We start from the raw sequence: 6,284 nt of genomic DNA, 5'->3' as shown, positions 1-6,284 counted from the left end.
ACAAGAACTTAATTAGAAAGAGGGTCATACTTCCGTTCCACCCAAATTCATAAGATAAAGAACGAAAACAATTCTTGAAATAGAAATCAATACATGAATTAAAATAGAAAAAATAATAGTATCAATCCATACAATAGACAGAGCTCCTAACCTTAACAGTGGAGGTTTAGTTGCTCATGGTTCAGAGTGGAAAACTAGGATTGTCAAATTGGGCTGAGATGGAATGAAAAGTGAACTAATTGGAATCCCCCTTGAGGGAAGTTTCTTTTTCTCTTTTATATCTAATCCTAATTAATTTAAAATATAATTTCTAAAACTAAAATAATATCTTTTCCTATTTTAAAATAAATAATAAATTTTAAATCAGAATTAATTATAACAATCAGCATGTCTTCAATTGATGGATGGAGACCACTTGCTTCGTAGGATCCATGCCTAACTTGGGAAGTAATGAGAAGTGTTCCCTTGAGTCCTCCATTCTGCAGCCTCTAATCTGTGTTTTCTGGGCTGAAAACTGGGTCAAAAATAGCCCAGAAATCGCCCCCAGCGTTTTCTGCATGTGGCGCCTGTCACGCGTACGCGTCAGGTACGCGCACGTGTCGCTGTGAAACTTCGCTTTTCACGCGTACGCGTCAGGTATGCGTGCGCGTCGCTCCTCGCTGTCATCTCCTTTAATTCTTGTGCTGTAGAAACTCCATCAAATCCAGCCGAATGCTACCTAAAATAAACAGAATTGCACAAGATTCAAAGTAGCATCCATAGTGGCTAAAAGATAATTAATTCTTTATTAAAATCAACAAATTAAATGCAAATTCACTAGGAAAAGATAGAAAAGATGCTCACACATCACAACACCAAACTTGAATTATTGCTTGTCCTCAAGCAACCAAAACTTATATAGGCTTAGAATGTGAATTTGCATGAGAATGAGAGTTCGATTAAGCTCATGTTTCTTCTTATGGTGGGGTTACAACTGCAATCTTGAATAGTTTTGGCATCTCACTCTCCTTTGAATCAGAAAGATGTCACTGTCATTCGGAATTAGAATCCGGATAATATTATGAATTCTCTGATCTTTTGTAACTCAATTTAACCCTTGAACACAGCAATTTTTCTTTGAATCTCTTTTCTTTGGTGCTTTGCACCTTGAGCCTAGCCATGACTTTAAATGTTTTGTCTCTAGCTTCACTTGACATAGAAATACCACAAGCACTTAACTGGGGAACCCTCTTTAAGTTCTGATTTTTCTTTCAGTTACTCCCAGACAGTGGTGCTCAAAGCCTTTAGCATACTCTGTTAATTGCAATTGATCTCGACTCTAAATATTTTGTCTCAAGGATTACTTGACACAAGAACACCACAAGCATATGACTAGCGAAACAACTCTTTGAGCTTTTAATCATGTCTGACCTCCCTAGTCATTGATGCTCAGAGCCTTGGACCTTGCTTTTATATCCTTTTTTTTCTTTTTCTTTGCTGTTTCTTTTGTTTTAAGGATTAAACTTTTACTTATTGCAGAGAGTTCATAATAGTTCTCTAAATTCCTGTTCCTTGTATATCAACATTTTTTTATTTAAATTTAAATATGCGTTGTTTATATCATGCATTCAAAATCACAGAAAATAGATAAAGCAATACGCCTTGAAAACAGAGTAGAAGAGACAATGAAGAAAGCTAGATTCTGGCAAAAGCTAAAGGGCAAAGGCAAGGGAGAAACTAGTAAGCAAGCAAGCGAGAAGAAGAAGAAAGACAAACAGGACAAAAAATGAAAGGTGGACTTGCTCCTTGTTTATCACATTCAATAAAGAAAGAACATGTTTGTTTTAGTTGATAGTAACTTTTAGTTTAAAGTGTTCTGCATTCTGTGTGTTTAAGTTTGCCATAAGTATGCTAGCCTAAGTGTGTGCTTTCACTTTCACTTGTTAAATACTTGTCTTGTCCCCTAAGTCTTTTCACTTAAATAAAAGAAATGTTTAAACAAGAAGTGGAATAGTTCTTTTTTAGCAAAAGATGAAATAATAGTAAGTGGTGGTATATATGTTTGATTATGTAGTAGCTCACTTGTAATGAATAAAAGGATAGATTGTTTCCATTTTAGCATAAATTAGCTTACTGTCTATGAATCTTAGTAAATAAAAGTCCTTGGTTGGAAAGGAAAACAAATAGAAAGAAAGAAAAGAAAAGCCAAAGTGGCAGCAAAAACAAAAGAAAGCAATGAATAAGGCTAGACACCAATAGCTTGGACCTTAGGACATATGCCTGTGGTGTCTGTGTACTAGGATCTGCTTGGATGATTAGGTTCTATGGAGTGCTTTAACACTTGGTAACTTGGGTTAACTAACCCGGGATTATCAACCGAAAGTCCATTATCAAGAGCAACCTAGTTACAAGGCATTTAGTGACCTAAAGAGGTGCTGGGCATCAATGTCTTAAGAAGAATTGTGAGCCAAGTGTCTGTAGTGAATATGTGTTGAGTACAAATGAGCTAAAGAAGCTACTGCAATACATGACACTAAGCTACAAGTAAGAAAAAAGTTTACAGGAAAAGAAAATGAAGAAAAACAACTACCAAGGATGAATGAATAATAAGAGGTCATAACAGTATGATAATTGATGCTTGAAGGAGACATTCTAGGCCTAAAAATCAATAAAAAGTGAGCTGTTGTATTTTCTGCATAAAACCCCATTAACTAATAATAAAGGCTTGTTGATATGAACATCACCTTCTGTTTCATTCTTTCTTCTTAATAAATTCAGTATTTGCTTAGGGACAAGCAAGATTTAAGTTTGGTGTTGTGATGTCAGGGCATCTTAGGCTAGTTTCACTAGCCTTTTTTTCTTTATTTAAGGTTTTATGCACTTTCTTGAGCTCTATGTAAGCAAATTGGATAGAAATTCATGTATGCCTAGATTCATTCAACCATGAGTAATTTGATGCAATTTCATGATGATTTATGCTATGATTACTTGTATGCTAAGAACGATAAGAATTCTCATGACTTTAGCAATGCTTTGATGCATGTGTTGGTTGATGATAGGTGAAAGAAAGCATGAAGGAAGGTTGAAGAAGGAGCATGGAAAAGATAGAGGGGAAGCAACTTTGGTGGCCAAGTTGGACACCAACGTTGCCTCAAATGTTGGAAGAGAAACAAAGCACTTCTCTGTAAACACTGCTGATGCTGACGTTGGAGGTGGCGTTGGGGGTCCAACATTAACCCCAACGTTGTGAGAAAATGATCAATTCTGGGGCTGAAGGATTTTTGAGTGACGCGTACGCGTCAATGACGCGTACGCGTGAAAAAGCAAAATTTTCATATCCGCGCGCAAGCGTGCGTCACGCGCACGCGTGGAATGGCAAAATCGATCATCCATGCGTACGCGTGCGTCACGCGTATGCGTCATTACACGAACGTTGGAGTCCAACTTTGCCTCAAACGCTAGCCTCCAACGTCCGCGATGCTCAGCCCAGAATTCAAATTTGAAAAAAGTAAATCGACGCGTACGCGTAGATGGAAAAAAGGCAATGCATGCGTAAGCGTGGAGTACGCACACGCGTGAAAATGCCAACGTTGGAGGGAATGTTGGAGGTCCAATGCTGAAGCCAACGTCCCCTACTTGGTTTTGAAACTGCAAAATGAAATCTTTGCATCCACGTGCGTGCGCAAAGCACGCGTATGCGTGGATGAGCATTTTTGACCATTTTGTGCAGACGCGTAAAGCACGCGTACGCGTGAATAGCGGAACCTTGGCCCTCAAACATTGAGTCAAACGCCAGTTACAGCAAAATATATGGTTTGTCTGGTTTTCTTCTGAAGGGCGTTTGAGTCAACGTTGTCCCTCAAACGTTGACTCAAACGTGAAGCATCAGGATTCAAAATTCACACAGATCTCTTCTCAACACCAAGCGAAACCAATTGGAGCCATTTTTCAACCCAAGTCCATCATGGCCAAAAGTCCAATTCAGAGCTTGAAGATCAACGGAAGAAAGTGTATAAATAACTTAGAATTTAAGTTAGAGAGGGCTTTTTGACTTTTACTTTGCTGGGCACTTTTACATTTTATTTTTCATTCTCTGTTTTGTGAATTTCCAGAATGCATCTTTCAATTCCAATTTCCATTTCCATTTTGAGAGCTATGAACAACTAAACCTCTTTCATTGGGTTAGGGAGCTCTGCGTAATTCACTAGATCAATAGTAATTTTCATTAATCTTCTTTCTTTTCTCTTGATTTTGCTAGAAAGCTTTTGTTTTTCATCAAATTGGATAGTTATCTTGGGAAAGAAGCTATTCATAATTAGATCTCCTCGGAACCTTGGAAGAGGAATGAGGAGATCATGCTAGAAATGCTTTCTCACATTGGATTAGATTGAGGTTTGGATGGATATAGTGACATGTAATCCTACCAACACTTTGATCTAAGAATTTGTGTGGTATAATCAGTGACCAAACTTCATCTCTTACCATGAGCACTTAAATCAAGGAATTGGGCAATTGTTCATGCATAGAGAGATTGGTAAGCCAAGGAATTGGGATCCAATCAATTAAGATTTCCAAGGAGATCAATGAACGCATTGATTGCGAAAGAGATAAAAATGAATTTGATTCGGAGAATTATACATCTCCTAAATCCAATGATTCTCCCATCTCTGATCTACCCATTCTATTTACTTTCTACTCTTAATTTCATGCTAATTCCCCATTCCCATTTAATTTCTTGCAATATAAGCTTCTGTCATTTAATTTCTAGCAATTTAATTTTCTGTCATTTAATTTCTTACAATTTAAGTTTCCCGCCAAATTTTACATTCTGCAATTCCCAATTAAATTTTGATTTTGCTCAACTAGCATAATTCTCCAATTAACATTGCTTGATCTACCAATCCCTGTGGGATTCGACCTCACTCTACAGTGAGTTTTTACTTGACGACAATTCGGTACACTTGCCGGAAGAAAATTTGTTAAGAGGCAAATTCCCGCGAATCAAGTTTATGGTGCCGTTACAATTATTAAATTGAAGGATAACTAGATTGAGCAATTTACTTTTTTTTTATTAATTGCAATTTAATTTCAGTTGTTCGTTTTATTCTTTGCAATTTTTTGTTAGTTATTTCTCTTTAATTTTACCTTACTTCTTTACTTTCCAGCAAGCTAACCTACTAACTATTTGATAAATTGCTCTAACCAAGCTAACTGTACTCTATTTTAGTAGACTCTACACTTGCTGTTTCTTGTACTTGTTCATTGTATGACAGGTAGGAGAAAGGAAACTTCAACTTCCTTTGATAGTGAACCGGAAAGAACCTTCCTGAGATTAAGGAGGGAAGCAAGAGGAAAAAGAGTTGTTGGTGCAGAAGAAGAGGAAGAATACTTTGATATAACCATGGAGGAGGATATGGAAAACCATCATAAAGGAGAGGTGAACAATCATGCCAGAAGAGGTGGAGTTAACCCTTGCTGGACAAGAGAGGAGAGTTCTTAGATCATACATCAATCCAAATCCAGGAAATTGTGGCAGCAGCATTCAAAGGCCAACTATCCATTCTAATAATTTCAAATTGAAGCCTCAGCTCATAACTCTTGTCCAGGACAACTGTTCTTTCAGAGGAAGTGCACAAGAGGATCCTAATGAGAATCTCACTAAATTCCAAAGGATATGTGACACGGTTAAATCTAATGGTGTTCATCCTGACACTTATAGATTGCTACTGTTTCCATTTTCTTTGAGGGACAAACCATCAAAATGGTTGGAGTCATTTCCGAAAGAAAGCTTGACCACCTGGGAAGATGTAATGAACAGATTCTTAACAAGGTTCTACCCTCCATAAAGAGTAAACAGGCTAAGAAATAAAGTGCAGACATTCAGACAGCAGAATGGTGAAACTCTTTATGAAGCCTGGGAGAGATTCAAAGACCTGACAAAGAAATGCCCACCTAATATGTTTAATGAGTGGGTGCAAATCCACATCTTTTATAAAGGGCTGAATTGTGAATCAAGGAAGGTTGTAGACCACTCATCTGGAGGCTCTCTAAACAAGAAGAAGACCATTGAAGAGGCCATTGATGTTATAGAGACAGTGGCTGACAATGAGTACTTTTATGCATCAGATAGGAACAACAACAGAGGAGCCTTGGAATTAAACCATATGGATGCAATCCTGGCCCAGAACAAGATGATCACCAAACAACTGGCTGAATTGACCAAGCAAATGAAAAAGACTCAGGTTGCAGCTATCCACGCTCAACCATCACCCCAAGAAGAGTTGGAAACGGAAGAAGGAGTTAAC

General features: G+C 37.6%; 1 non-coding gene across 1 annotated transcript; it reads right to left on the bottom strand.

Moving 5' to 3' along the window:
* Nucleotides 1–5,834: 5,834 nt before the first annotated feature.
* On the bottom strand, nucleotides 5,835–5,942 carry LOC112768631 (small nucleolar RNA R71). Its single transcript, XR_003186036.1, has one exon. It is a non-coding gene; the product is annotated as a small nucleolar RNA R71 (small nucleolar RNA).
* Nucleotides 5,943–6,284: the final 342 nt, after the last annotated feature.

This window comes from Arachis hypogaea, chromosome 17, assembly GCF_003086295.3.
Source record: "Arachis hypogaea cultivar Tifrunner chromosome 17, arahy.Tifrunner.gnm2.J5K5, whole genome shotgun sequence".
Taxonomy (NCBI): domain Eukaryota; kingdom Viridiplantae; phylum Streptophyta; class Magnoliopsida; order Fabales; family Fabaceae; genus Arachis; species Arachis hypogaea.
Note: the sequence above shows the minus strand (reverse complement) of the source record. Positions and strands in the feature narration are given on the sequence as shown.